Raw genomic sequence first — 15893 nt, forward strand, 5'->3', positions numbered from 1 at the left:
TTTTTTTTTTTTTTTAAGTAATTATTCTTGACAGGAAGAATCTAGTTCTAAATTGTCTTGACCTAAATATATGCTGATGCTAGAGAAAAACAGTGCATAATTTAATCTGTTCTGCTAAAATGCAATGGTAGGTATCTACTGTTAAATGCTTTATCTGGTTCTTTTGCCAGCAGTGGGTATGAAAAGGCTCACCTTAAGTTTAGGCATCAGGATGCCTGCATAAAATACAGAATGGAGCCTGTTCACTCTTTAAAAGGCTTTGCTGGCTGCATGCTGGACACAGGAGAGGAGAGGTTAGGGGATGGGGAATGAAAACTTACAGTATATGCACAGAGGCAAAGAGATATCAAAGTTGATAATATTTTTCTTCTGAATCCCAGATATGTATATTTTTCAGAGAACAATAATTTTCCTTTGAGAAAATGACTTTCTCAAAATATGGCTATACTATTTAGAGAAAAAAAAATATATATATATATATATAAACACACACAGACAAAATGTGCCATCAATGTTACTGTGCAACTACTGTCTAATAACACTGATTTTATTTTAAACCATAGTAGCTCAAACAACACTGTCTAAATTACATATTACTCAAAACACAAATGTAAAACTTAAAATTTACTCTTTTTTAACAACATCCTTTCCTGTCCTTTAACAAACTTTATAACTTCATTTGATAGTTGATTATCAAACAGTAGATTTATATAATAAAGTTACTATTACAAACATAATTTATAACAATACCATCAGTAAGCTGTATTATGCTTTAAGAATAAATTTTATTCTACTTATTTCTAATATGTTTAAATATAAAATGACAATCCATTACTTTAATATAGATCATCTTTGTCTCAAGTAGCTTAAAATAGACAATTATAATAAAGCTGAAATCAATAATATCTAAAAAAGAGAGGAACATTTCTAATCATCAAGGCAAACTTGATGAAATGGTGAAAAAGGAACTTAAACTTTACATAAATTCAAGCTTCCACAGTATTTTTAAACTAAATGCTGTGCACAAAAAAATGAGTGCAAAATTAACTAATTTCTCCTTTTAAGCAAAGCAGGGATACCTCACACTTTCCAAGTTAGTAGCAGTCCCTACAATGATAAATGGATATTTCCAGAAGGCCTGTCCAGTAAAAGAAAATACCAGAATATTTGTTCACTCTCATCTAGATTCAGGGGAGGTACCACAGTATTCTTGAGAGCCTTTTCTAATAGAGTGCTACTTGGAGGACAGAAAAGGTTCACTGACGTCTGAATAACTACCTTATACTAAGTTAAATGTAAAAAATGCTGTGAATTCAAAACTTCCACTAGTTACTATAGTTGGCTCTTAATTTTAGGGTACCCTTCACTTAAGGGTATAGTATAAAATTTCTGTCTGTTTTAGCAGTCCTTCAGCTATTTTAAATCCAAAATTATCTGGGCAATGTTAAGTATCTCTACACCAGGAGATTGATAATCCCAGTGACATAATTAGATAGTAAAAGAAATACATTCTTAACTCAATTTTGGGACTTATGGTGTTGCCTACTAACAAATGCTATTAACCTTTCTCTGATTAGTTCTAGTCACATAATTCTTTTTTTCTATCTAGGCCTTCATTTAAGTTGTTTTCTAAAGAAGTGGATGTGCCTGATAACATGTATCACGTCTGTAGAGAATATATTTTTAAACATATAAATTTAAAATTTATATGCTATAAACATGGGAGCAAATCCAGATCTTGGGTTTGAAGGCTTACACAGAGATTGAGGAAATTAGAAAAGAAAGGAACAAGATTAGAGAGTAAAGGGCAATGACAAAAACAGAACAGAGAAGATTTAGAAAAAAAAATTCTTATCTAGATAATAGATATGTACTGTTAGACTATAATCAACTTAGTAAATTTCCTTACTGAGTGAAAAACTGATCTGAAACCTAGGTGAGGGCTGAAATTTGAAAGTAAAAAGGTAAGGAATAAACAGGACAAGACAAGGAGAATAAAGAGATGAAAAGAGTGAAGAAGATAAGAATGGTCATAAAAAAATAAAAGGACAGGTTGGCTCATTAAGACATGTTTTATTTGCCAAAAATGTTAGGAAATAAAAATCCAGTACTGAGCCTCACCAATTAAGATGTAGAGATATTTAGGATACAAGATCATGCTAAAAAAAAAAAAAATGCAAATGCCTTCCAGTTGCCTGGTGTAACATTTCCAGAGAAAATTTTATCTGCTTTATCTGTTCTTTTGTTTAGGGAATAGGGTGAAGTGTTAAATTTAGGGGTTTTCCTTCTGATAAGCAATGAGAAGTATTTATGAAGATGTGAGAAGCAAACACAACCTGCTGGGTGGTAATCTTTTTTAAGACTTGAATTCAATGCTTAAGATAATGACTCTAGTTTTAAGTGCAGAGCTCACAGATTCAGATTGACTGGGAAGTCTTACTCTATTTAAAATCGATTTTTAAAAGTCTTCCAGAAAGTGGACTTCATTAATAGTAGCACATTTACAGTAGCTGAGCTGTTTGGTAAAATACAAATCCCCTAGCTCATTCCAAATCTACTGTGATAGTTCAGTAGACAGAACGAGGGGATGATTAAGTGATCTTTGTACCCTGAAAACAGTTTTCTCTTAATTGAACTGTGTTTATTGTGAGAATCAGACATAATAACGTGATAAAGCTTAACTTTACAATGACAGACATCCCAGGGTCTATGGTGAAGGACTTTGGGTGCTTTGGTAGGTGGATGTGGTGTGGTAACATCCATCTGCGCTATTGACCTAAATCATACACAGGGTTGTAACCCACTGTTACATCCATAATAAAACAAAATTTTCAATAATAAAAGAGTAAACAGGCACAGGTTTAAACCAAAACTTTCTCTTTCTAAATAATGAAATGCTAAGTATAATTCAAATGAAATAGCATATAAATGACCACACACAAAAACACACACACACATTAATCATTTCCTCTTGTAATTCTCTTCTGGCTTTGAGAATTTTTGAGAATTGTTAGGCTTTGCTTGTTTGTTTTTGAGGCACATTTTCCCTATCTGAATCATGCTAACTTAAAAAGCCTTAGGGAGTTGGTAAAATCCCAAATAGAAATTTATTATCCCTTCCCTCTTTGACTCAACAGTTAAATGTACGTGCACATGTGTGCATCTGCATGGGGTTCACATGTTATTGATCACTTGTGTTTCAAAATTCCTTCTATCTAACAAGGGAAGTAGACTTAGACCAAATAGAATGTACACCCCTAATCACAGGGGTAAAATTTTAAGTATTCAAATTTGACTCATGACTAGAATTTAACTATGAAGTCTAAAGGGTTATTATTATCAATATTCTGTCCAAAAGAAGTAAACATACAAGTTGATCAGTACAATGTCATGTAGCTCCATCTCCATCTATCAACCAGTCCTATACCAAATATTTTTTTTTTTTTTAAAGATTTATTTATTATTACAGAATTAGGGTACAGGCCAGAGATGCAGAGGGTGAGAGGATTCACCAGAGACAGAGCAGGGAGCAAAACAGGCAGATCGAAAAAGTACACTGCTGAGGGGAGCAGTGGGCGGGTCAGAAGAGGTCTGCCACGCCATGTGGATCCCCTCTGGGGTAGGCGGGAATCGAACTCATGCAGAAGTGACTTTAGCTTCTTAGTGCTGTGCTTTAACCTGCTGTGCACCAGGGAGGGCCCCTATACCAAATACTTTGCATCTTAATATTTGGATTTATAAAAATCCACATCAAATACATGATTCCAGAACAAGGAATCATATTCTTCATGCTGTTTTATATATATATATATATATACATATATATACTTAAAAAATTAAAATCTCAAGTATATAGATCATCTACAGTATAGATAAGGTTTGTATATAAACCTTATACTCCTGGGACCCAGTTTGTTCATAATGTCCCTGATAAACTCAGAAATACATCCTAGAAGTAAACCATTATCCTAAGCTTTGTTATAGATACATGTGTCTTAGAGCAATATGTTATTTAGTCTTCTGTATAGTTTTCTACTGTCAGAAAAGTAGAATCATTTGCTGATATATTCTTTAGACCTGCTTCTTTCATTCAGCCTTTTGTTTTGGGGAAATTTCACTGTTAATGTGCATAGTTGTGGCTCTCTTTTCACTGCAGCAGCGTTCCATAATATTCATGTACCACTATGCATTATTCTTTTCCCTGATGAGAGCCAACTGGATCGCTTCCATCATTTCACTATCAAATTGTAGGAATAAACTTTTTTTTTCCCCATCTCCTGGTCCACAAATGTCTGGTTTTCTTTAAGGAATAAATTTACAAGTGGGATTTCAGGATCTGAGTAATTCAAAGCACTTGTAGCAATTTATACTCCCACCAAAGTATATGACGTTTCCATTGCACCACATCTTTTCCAATACTTTGTATTATTGTCATACATTTAAGTTTCTGCCGATCTGGTGGGTGTAGCATAGTACCTCATTGTGGTTTTAATTTGCATTGCCCTGCTTATGAATCACAGCAAATTTGTATGTAAAAATGAATTAAAATTTTCCTCTGAAACATTTGTTTCTCATTGGGTAACAGTGAGTGATATTTTAGAATTCTGGTTAACCCACTTTTTACTCATAATTATCTAAGAGACTAACTCATTTTTTGGTTAAATGGTCGAGGGAAAGGAAAATATATGCTTTATTGTTTTGATACTGGGAGTGTGTGAATGAATAGCTTTTCTCATCATGAACAAAGAGATTGAATGATAATGCCTAGAATTATAACCCTAACTTTCCATTTCCCTTCAAAAAAATCAAATACAATCACAGTCTCCTTTGAAAACAGAGGAAGAGCAGCAGCTGGCCTGCCTGTCTGTGACTACGGGGGTGTTTCTCTTCACCACCCTTCTCCCTTCTCACAGAAGCCAGCAGCTCTCCGGACTGGCCCCCGAGACCCATGCAGGCCTCTCTGGGATCAAGCCTGTCCCTCTCTGGTGCAGCTCGTACTGCCCCTAGTGTCTGTGCAAGTGTCCTTGATTTCCTTTCCCTTTTTATAACAAACCTGCCCTCTTAAATATTGAAAAAAGAAAACATAGAAGAGGAAAAGGAGAAGTTCCGTTTAGACCAGAATGTGTTTTGGTAATTAAACTTTACATTTTAAAGCAGTTTAAGGTTTCCAGAAAGATTCAGTGGAAGGTGCAAAGATTTTCACGTATTTTTGCCCCCCCCCCCCCCCAGTCATGCAAGCCTCACAGCTGTGAACATACCCCAACTCATCAGACTGGTACATTTGCATAATTAGAGCAATTAACACTAACACACAAGACCACCTTGGTGGTGTGCCATTCTATAACTTTGGTCCAATGATAAAAAGATACACTGTATGCTTTTTCTAATCCAGTATTTAAAATCATTTATGGAGATTACAAATCTCTTGAAAGATAATGGCTCTACTTTTGTAACAATCATGTCATATCTAAAACATCATAGAAGGAATTGGAGTTTGTCTTTTGCATATTTCCTCCTTTGGAAACCACTTGATAGTCCTTTTATCCATCAACTGATTTTAACTAATAAATTTCCTTAAGTCTCTGGTTATCTCTAGTGAATATACTTAGTTTCACATTTTTTTTTCTTTTAGCTTAATTGTGATTCACCAAGCAATGTTGTATCAATGTGTCCTATCTATTCTTATAAGCATTGTTTCTTTGCTGTGTTTTGGGAATGGAGTTGATTTTGATTTAATTATCTAATTACTTCAACTAATGGTGCTACTTGAACAAAACTAGCTTTCTGTTAAATTTTCTCTATATATCTTCATCATTGTCATTAAAGTTTTATAATCTCTTCTTGGTTATTAATCTATTTCTTGGTACTATGGATACTGATATTTTTTCAGAGGAAAATGGTAGTATGTATATGCTGACATTCACATTATTTTATTAACATAATTAACTCATCCACAAATTTTCTGATAGTCATAAAAAATTGTCATTTTTTTCCCACTTATTCCAAATAACCAAAAAAGTGAATAATTTTTGCATAGCATTTTCAACTGGGATGAAAAATAAAATTTCTGGAGCCATTTAGGAAAAAAAACATTAACATTCCATGGTCATATTTATTTTTATTTCTAGTGGCATTTTCTAGCAAGTTGGGAAATACTCAAAAATAAACTTAAACTTTGAACTTTCTGAGTTCCAATGTATGCCAGTAAAATCTCAGATTGACAAGAGTTTTATTTTTTTCCCAAGTAGCTTGTAGAGTATCCAAATTCTAAGAGTATGTAGAATTTTAGTTAATATAAAAAGTATATTCCTTTCTAATATGATCAGATGTAATACTAACTGTAACATATGCTTGACAATCTGTAATTATTATATATATAATAAATTATCAAAATATGTAAAAGCAGTATAAACATTTACAAAGTATTTTATAAATTAATTCAAAATCTTTTTTTTTAATTCTCAAAAGATGTGGTTTCAGTGGTTGCTTTTAATAAACTATATTAATGCTTTTGTGTTCCCATATCAATTCCCTATTGACTTCATAAATACCATTGGCAGTAGCTCAGAGATTATTGTTAGAAGTAGGCTCAAAATAATGACTCTTAAGGGGAAGGTCAATAAAAATCTCTTAAAACAAAACAAGAGATAGTAGAGATCAATAATTTCCAAATTCAAATATGACAATTTGAAGGTGTCCAAGTATATTGTGCATAAAGTGCAAAGAAAGCTCAGCTGAACACTAGTTATATCTTGCTTTCAACATCAGTTTGAATCTAAAATGATACATATAAACTACATTCACATTAAGGATTTATTTAACAAAGCACAAATCTGAATTTTCCGTAATACCCTACATTTAAGGAAATTAAATATTATCACTGACACAACATAGCCTCGAGTCCCTCTTTGACAAGATGTATGTCACTGCCCCCCACTGCCCCGTTCATTCACTTCACTTGGATCATACCGAACCTCTGTACTTAGAACCAGCCATGACATTTCTGCCTTAGAACTGTTGACTAAGTTATCCCTTTTGCTAACATAATTATTTTTCCTAAACAATTCAGAGCATCCAACTCTTTCTAGTACTAATATTTAGGAAAACAGGATCATTTGGCCCCATGTTTTATGCCCCTTTAAAGTCCCCTTTCTTAAGAAAAAAGAGGCCAAGTAGACAGCTTTTGGTTACTACTTACATGATGTCAATCAAAATGTGCCTGATATATCACATCCCAACTTCTCATTAAATGTGGTATTTAAAATGCATATACTTATAATTTTAACAAGGAAACACACTAATTTCTAACTTTAAGTTTTATGAAATTCCACCATCCACTAATCAAATTACCAAATTCACAGGATGTTCTCTTGTCATTCAGGGTCCTATGATGAAACAACTGCCTCTTGTGCTGCCACCTGTCAAAACTGTGGATGGCCTTACTTTCAGGTATTGCATACTTACAAAAAAAGTGATGACCCAGTGAAAGTAACATGTTGAATTTTCAATAAAGTTGCAGACAATATAAGCACGTTAGTAATATTTCATTGAAAGGCACATAACTTCCAATAATTTCTGAATAAAGAAAAAATTTGAAAAGCAATCAAAAACACACAAAAAAAAATCAGTAAAGGTGAATTATAGCTGACCACCAAATAGACAAATTCATTTCCTTGGGACCTCTGAGTATGGGTATTATCCTCATTTTCTTGTTCCCTTTGCCAGAAAGCTAAAGCTGTCATATTCATTGGAAAGGATTCTATCAGATTTAGTAATATTAGTCATTTAATAATATTTAATCACAGACAGCACACACACACACACACACGCACACATAATGTCTATGAATAACCTTATAATAACTACCAATACACATGCAAAATAATAAAAACAAATTATAGTAATGTTATAAAGTGATAGGGACATGTTGCTCATTTGAGCTAAGTTCATTTCTTTTTAGAGTTCTTTGTTTTTTGATTTACACAGCCACTGTTAATATTTCTTTTGTAAATTTTTTCCATACTTGGGACATAAAAGGATACCATTTATAAATAAGGGAACAGGAAGATGGGGGGGGTGAGATGTTTTAAAATTTTAAATTGCTTTGGATACTATTTTTAGAACTCCCCGGTAAGGCAATTTCCATTTCAATCCTGGGCATTAACTGCAAACTTCATGGGTATTGGTGATTCCAAAAAGATTACTGTGCAAACAGTAATGTATCTTATTTATACCAGTCACTTTGTTCCATGTCATAGAACATATAAAATATGCAATTATTATTACATTTTGAAGCTCCGTCCTTCCCTAAAAAAACTGAAATAGCCTTCCTGTCCTGACTTATTTATAGAGTCCAAAGTAGTTAACAATTCAATCATGCCTCATCCTAATAGACTATAATAGCATTAATGAAAAACAGCGCTACAAATAGTTTTATCTTAATTCAAAGCTGAGTGACCTAATACTTTATTCAATACTTAAGCTGAGATTTTAAAATTTATAAGTCATACTGTTGGATCCAAAAATAGACCCTCTATAATTATTTTTTGTCCCACAGCATATCTTTGGGAACTCATCATTGTTGTTCTATCCTTTAATGTGTCAATTTCCTTTGCACATTACATTTCATATGACTCACTATTCCTAAGAGCAAGATTTGAAGACGCAAAATGCCTACTTATACCTGACTGCTGAATTTTCTTCCTGAACTCTTTTATGTGAAGTGATGGCAGATCAATTTTTATAAGGCTCAAATTATTCTGAATGAATGAACACAAAGGTAAAGCAAAAAACCGTAAGAAGATTACTTACTAGGAAAGACCTGATTTTGGCATCTTCATATGGAAATTAAGTTTATACAGAATTTTTTTCTTAGTCTTTCTAATTTATATATTTAATCATATTGGATAATTTGAATGAGTAAATTAAAAACAACTTGAAAAATGAAAGGTTCCAACTTAAACAACTCTGTCTTTAGATTATCTTCACAGTACATGCCAAAGTATTGATGACTGTGAGAAGTTAACTGTACAATTTGTTATTTTTAAAATGATCTCAATAGAGTTTAAGGTGGATATATATTTAAAAATCCAATAAAAGAGGGCTAAAAAATCAGCTTTGGGGGCAATTTAAAAGGATAGCTTAGATTGCAGTTTATGGTTCTATTACTTTAATCTTAACCTAACATAAAGGAACACAGAACTGAGATAAAGAAGGAAACTCCTACTCTTGGTTTGTCTACAACTGTTGTGGAACATGAGGCAAATCACAAAACTCTCCTGAATTCCTACCTTTTACTGGTTTTACTGTGGAACTTCATAGCTCCATTTCAACTCTGAGATTCTGGAGCCTCCAACTATAACTACTCTGAGCTAAAGATAAAACCTGAAAAAAAAAAATGTTGGCCTGAATTTCTTGAATCATATAATGTGATTTGTAATCATTCAGAGCCTCTCACTTGAATATTTTTGTCTTGCTCTATACACATTATCATTCCGTATACTATGAAACTTGACAGAAGGGTAAAAAGTGACAAGAAAAAATAAGGGAAATATTTCTGGCTGGATCTGTTTCTAGTTATCATCAAAGCTTAATAATCTATTAAAAAGTTCTTTCTGACTCCAAGATAGTAAAAATATTAAATTTAAATTTCTAGTAATCTAATATATTCATTTTCATTTTTAAATCTAAACCTAACTGAAATTGTATCTCACATATAGTTTTTCTGAAGCTGATGACAGTTATTATCTGAACTCTTCATCATCCATCCTATTATTTAGGTGAAACTTTATTACTATACTTACTGAATTATATTATCAAAACTGTTTTTGATTCTAAGGTCTATTTGTCGTGCTTGCAATTTGTTCAGTTATACTTCAGAATTAATCATTTCATTAACTGTTTTACATTTATAGATTATTTGGGAGACAATTAACAATGTTTGTAAATTTTAGTTTTACATCTAATAATGCAGTTCTCTCTTTATTAGAAATTATTTTATGTCCATAAGTAAACTACCTATTTTCTCCCGAATGTCTCTGCATGTGGCTGACTTTAAGATTAAGACTTTCACAACAGGGCATGATGAAAGTTTTCTCAGCTAATAGCGTAGATAGTTCAGGGAACTGGGGTTAGATTGGTTTGGTAAAACAGTGGGAAGTAAATAAGGTAAATATTAAAAAGGTAATTTCTCCATTAATCTAATAAAGCTTAAGCTTTAGGATTTTTATTTGAATAAAGACCTTCTGAGATCATGTGCTTAATTATTTATCTATAGTTTAATGGGTATTTCTTAAAGAAGTCTCTTCTGCCTGTACTAATTTGTTCCAATCCAAGACCACACTGTAAGCCCTGAGTTGCCAATGATGTGCTAACTACTTCTGATCTATTAATATACGAGAAGGTGAGGGTACTCTAGAAGCAACGGGAAACTGGTCTGTAATATGAGAGATAAGTGTTAGGGTTTATTTGTTTGTTTCCCTTAGATATTTTGCTATTCTTTAATTTATTTTCCATCTCTTCTCCCAGGCCTCCATAAATTTCCTTTCACAAATTAGATATCGTCTTAATGAAATATATATCTATTTTGACAAAATCTTCCTTGTCCCCAAAATATTCAGACTTTTGCCAGCATAAGCAAAGTGAAATTATTAATCAGGCTATGTCACAATTCATTTTTGCCTACTAGGACTATAAATCTGCTAGTTTCTAGCTTCCAGCTCTGCTTAAACTCACCATATTAAAAACTTCCCAATGTTATCTAATTATAAGTCTGTTTCTTCACCAGTTAAAGTATAAATACAAGTGGCTAAATAGACAAGCCATTACACCTTGTAGTTTGCTTCATTAGTTTTGCTAGTATATTCAATATTTATGTCTCTGCTAATAATTAAAAACAAGTAGAAATACGTAGCATAGCAAAGAACTGCCTAAAAACTAAGGAAAAGGAAGATGTGATTTATGAGGAAAGCACAGTCATTTACTGTATTTTTATAGGAAGTTCATGATGTAGCTAAAAGTTCTTTGTTCTCTCTGGCTGCTGTGTAGATATGACATAGGAAAAACCAGTACACATACTTTTAGCTTTTAATATGCTGAATCTAAAGCATACATTCCAATGAGAAGCAGATTCTGGGTTTTAAAGAAAATTAAAGATATGATTCAATAAGCTTGGCAAATAGACCCGGTGACAATTAGGAAACTCAAGCAAACTTTTAGAATTAGTCTTATTGTTTTAGACTGCTAAATAACACCAAAACCTCCAAATGAAAATTCAAAACTTCTGTCAAATTGTTTTCTACATAAAACCAGGAACTATAAAGCCTTTAGCAAGAGAAATTTGAGAAGCCAATACCATGAACCACTCCCACTGGAATATCCACATTTTAGCAATTAATTTTGGTTATTATTTATTAGGTTTTAAGCAAGAGAATCCCCATCTATAGAGAAAAGCTATGGCCACATTGAAACTATTATTTTTATTTTATCTCAGAGTACTTTAGTTTTTATATTTACTATTTAATTACTACAGACTAAATTCAAATAATTTGCAATTCAATTTTATTGAGCATTCAAATCTTAATTTTCCAGAAAAAAAAATTATCATTCCCTATTTACCATCCATTGTTTCCAAGGTCTTTTGATATTCAATAAAGGACCCAGAAACCAGGGTCATGACACAGAAAATGTCACATCACTGGAGAAACACACCCATATAAAACACAAACACTTTAGAATGGATATTCCTAGCCTTGTTGTATATTTTCTGAATCATAGCAAACCTTAGCATTTTTTCTAATAGCCAGTCAGATTCCTCTGCCTCCCCCTCCCTTGCAGAATGTCTCTGATTTCTAGTTGTCTTCTATTTAATTATTATTGTTATTGTGAATTTTTTCCTGTCCCTTATTTGGTTCCATTCTGCAAGGGAGGGAGAGGCAGAGGAGTTTAAAGTAGGGAGGGAAGAGCACAAGGGACTATGGTGATGGTGCACAAGTGAGTTGGTGGTGGGAATTTTGCGGGGAATATACCTGAGAGGAGAAAAGCATGCAAGTAGTCATTGAACAAAAATTAACAATGATGTAAAATGTATACACATATATGTATATAAATAGAATGAGCACTAATGATGAAAAACAATCACTTCCAGTGACCCCTAGGTCAGAAGACATAGAAAAAGGGATCAAATTTCAAGAGAGACTGACTTGTAAAGCATCTTTTTAGCTATTTCAAGAGACACTTGAGATTTGACAGGATACTGAAAGTCATCTGTTCTAAGATACAGATGAAATCAGGAACTTATGGGTTATTCATACTGTTTTGGTGTTTAGAGTCTTCTTATACCTAAGAAGGTTTAAGTCATAAGCATAATTATGAAAAAGTTTATTTAGCTGTAATTAAAGCTAAATAGTATAGAAACAAGAGTAGGTCTCAAAGTATTTGAATTTGAAAATATTAGGTGAACCTTGATTTAAAGTACCTTATGCTTTTTGAGTCACAGGGCAAACAGGAATGTGCTATTTCCTAATGAAATTATTTTGGGATGGGGAAAATGAATTCAGCAACTTCCACATGGGAGGTTTTGTGCTGATCTGCGCAACTCAAGGATTAGTCCGCTAATTGCTTAAATAGTCCTACCTGAGAAAGGTAATGTGCAAATTCTTCTAAGTCAGCATTCATAGACACATTTCAGTGTGCTCACAGAAATTTTTTAAATGGTTTTAAACCCTTAATCTGATCTTAAAACCCATGTAAGGCACTCAACATTTTGATATATTAAACCTACATAAAATGAATTCCTGAAATGTATTGTTACTGTATTATATATAATGTGAGTAGCTATTATAAATTTCCTTTCTTTTATCATTTGGTCTGAACAGCTTTCTTCAATACTGCTACTCTCTTATAGCCCCTGCATGTATGTTTCGAAATGCTTGTTTCTGAATACCACTCCAACACATATATCCCTAAAATATAAATTTATGTTATCTCCTGTTGATTTTAAAATCCCAGTTAAGTTCTATGAGTCCTTAGTGATGTTTCCTTCCTAGGAGCACTTGGCAAGAATTCATAGCTGGTTTCAATGTATTTTTTAATAGACTTTCTCTTTTAGATTTTATGTAATAGTCACCTGTCCCCCTATTCTCTCCACTCCCATACACACAAAACCCCTTGAGACAACAGTCTATCATGTTCTAAATACAAAATGCAAAGGTCCAGAGAACTAGTGCCCACTTCTCAGACCTCTCTGTCCCAGCCTTGTGGCCCCTCATCCACTACACAATCCTGTTTACCCCTAAATCCTTTCCCCATGACTCTGGAAATTGTTTATCCACAATCAGCAAACAAACTTATAACCAAGATGTTTCTTACACAGAAATCATATTTTATTTAATCAGTAATTCATTCTGCTCTCTAAAATAGCCTTTACAAATCTGTGTGATCCTAAAACTATCTTTCATTTCTATAGTTTGTTACAAGACTGTGTAATCCACAACCTTCTACCGCTCCCATATTCTCTTTCTCTCTTAACAGAGTTTTATAAGGAAAGCAGAATAAAATTCCCATGCCTTCACATTACCACACTGACAGGCTTAGAATCAACAGTTTGCTGCTTTTTTTTTTTTAGTTTTTTATAATTTTTTAAAGTAAAGCAGATATCTCTTCTATTTTCTAAGGCAGTTTGTCAATGCTGTGCTTCATCTTGTTCCCTCCAGTTTTCCAGGAATATTTGTATCTCTTACCTTTTCAGATAGTCAAGCATTTCCACTCAACTGAAACTCCCCAAAATATTTTAATGTTCAAGTCACTCTCATCAGAAACCCTTCTCTAAAAATTCTCTTATATCCATTTACAAAACCAATGTTCTCAGAGAAATTCTTTATTCCCTTAATACTCAACCAATTTCATCTGACTTTTATTATCTCATCAGTAAACTAAATCTTTTATTTTTAATCAATTACTGCAAATTCAGTTTTACCTGTGTTTGAGGATGAAGCTCAGTGTCTTTAACAAGTTATTTATCTCCTTAGTGTCCTCCATTTCTATAGCTTCGTGTTTTACCACTGTCTCCCATACCCTCTTCCCTCCACTCCTTTCTGACAGGAGATATTTGTATGTTGTTTTCATTGTCATGTCTCCTCTTTCCTTCTCTTTGCTTGGTTAAATTTCAAACTTAAGATATGAAGTAAAAAAAAAAGCACTTCTCAGATCCTCCTTGTTAATTCACAATTATTGGGACATACAAAAAAATACCTCTGGTTTCTGTTAGGTTGGACATCAATCAAAAAGCATCAAAGTGATCATCAAAGGAAAACAATCATACCAGTCAATGAGTTGGCATCGACTGACTATGCACGTCCTACCAGAAGTTTCTAGATTAAAGCGTGGTTTTGAGCAGTCTGAAGCACCGACCAGAGGGAAGGGGGATTTCAAATGACAAGGACAGATGGGATGACTTCATCCTCACACATGACAAGACAGGATGATCTATTTCGTCTTTACTATTAAAAATAAACTCAGACAGACAGGACATGTTCAGATATAAACCTACACCTAGAAGAAATCCCCCAAACTACATTCTTCTAAATTATATAAAGGAGAGTGGTGATTGTGTTTTATATTAGGAAAGGGCAAAATTTTTCTAAGGAATTCTATTTATATGAATGAAATGTGAAGGACTCAGGGAAGAGACAAAAGTTCTCTTCAAACTCTGGATTGCATTGCTCCTGGCTCAAAATGTTCCATGCCCTTAACAGGGTATCTTGAGGAAACTAATTCTGGAGATGTAGGGCAGTCTGTTTCAGGTACTTTTGCTTTCAAAAGACAGGATTTACTTCTGGCATAGACTTGTGTTCCTGTTTTAATCTAAAGTTTGTGTGAATATTTAACAAACTTTCTCCCCTAGAATTTTATAAGAGCTTAATCTCCTTTGCTCACTTTTTTGTTTGTTTGTTTGTTTTTTAAGCATATAGCCAAGTGTCAGGCACATTCTAATGGCTCAAGAAACTCTTGTTGAAAGAATGAATAAAGTTATATTGTTCTAGAATACACAACATCTCAATAATTTGACTCTGTTGATCATGTTTTGGGCCATTGCTGTATTTAAGGTGTATGCCATTGCTGCAAAATAAGGTATTGGAAGAATTATGCTCTCTCCTGGAAGTTTCTGGAAAAGAAATTGCTTCCAGATTAATGCAGGTCTGAAGTTATTTGAGACCAATATTTTAAAAGATACCAGAAAATGGATATTTTTCTGACAGGTGTTTAGATAACAATATTTCCTCTATTGCCCCCCCTCCCCCCCAAAAAAATCCTGACATTCCACTAGGGGCTCTTTCCTGAATCAAAACAAATAAGCTTGAAAAGCTCATCTGAGGGAAAGAGGACTTTATAGTTGTAAACACTTTCCCAGAGATCTCGGAGTGATTATCAATCATTATTTGGTAAGCAGGGTCCATTAAAAGCATTCACATGTAAAATACTTCTTTACAAAGAACTCATAGTGACGCTGAGTCTGGAGTGTGGGAGAGATGGGAAAGGGAAGAAGCTAAAAAGAGAAAAAGGAAAGGCTTTAAACCGTTAATCAAGAATAATTGTAAATATTCTATGTGCTCTGAATTAATTGATTTGTTGTCTTTAAAATGTAATCGCGGTTTAATTTTTAAGAAAAGCAATATCTGTTTCCATGAAAAGTTATTTTAATTACTAACAGTATAGAATAGTAACAGAGAATAGAATAAAAATGTTAAGGAAAAAACTGAATATTCAAATCATATTATTCTTGGCTTGGTGTATTCTTAGGTGATGCTGGAGTATAATCATATACTCATTTTACACTAATATACAGTGATTAAATTATTTAGTAGCTTTTACTAAGATTGCATTGGTAGCTTTTT

At 33.1% G+C, this 15893-nt stretch overlaps 1 protein-coding gene across 3 annotated transcripts in view; it reads left to right on the forward strand.

Annotated features, from left to right (window-relative positions):
* Positions 1-15893, forward strand: part of CALCRL (calcitonin receptor-like) — a 76596-nt gene that overhangs the window by 13463 nt on the left and 47240 nt on the right. Inside the window, exon 1 of one of the 3 annotated variants that reach the window (XM_012725768.1) lies at positions 7394-7449. The exons of the other annotated variants lie outside the window; for them this stretch is intronic. The gene's annotated coding sequence lies outside the window, so the exon portion shown is untranslated. Of the gene's footprint in view, positions 1-7393; positions 7450-15893 lie in introns of those variants that run through there. 3 annotated transcript variants of the gene reach the window in all.

The sequence above is a fragment of the Condylura cristata genome, unplaced genomic scaffold (assembly GCF_000260355.1).
Source record: "Condylura cristata isolate star-nosed mole 26May11 unplaced genomic scaffold, ConCri1.0 scaffold00002, whole genome shotgun sequence".
Taxonomy (NCBI): Eukaryota; Metazoa; Chordata; class Mammalia; order Eulipotyphla; family Talpidae; genus Condylura; species Condylura cristata.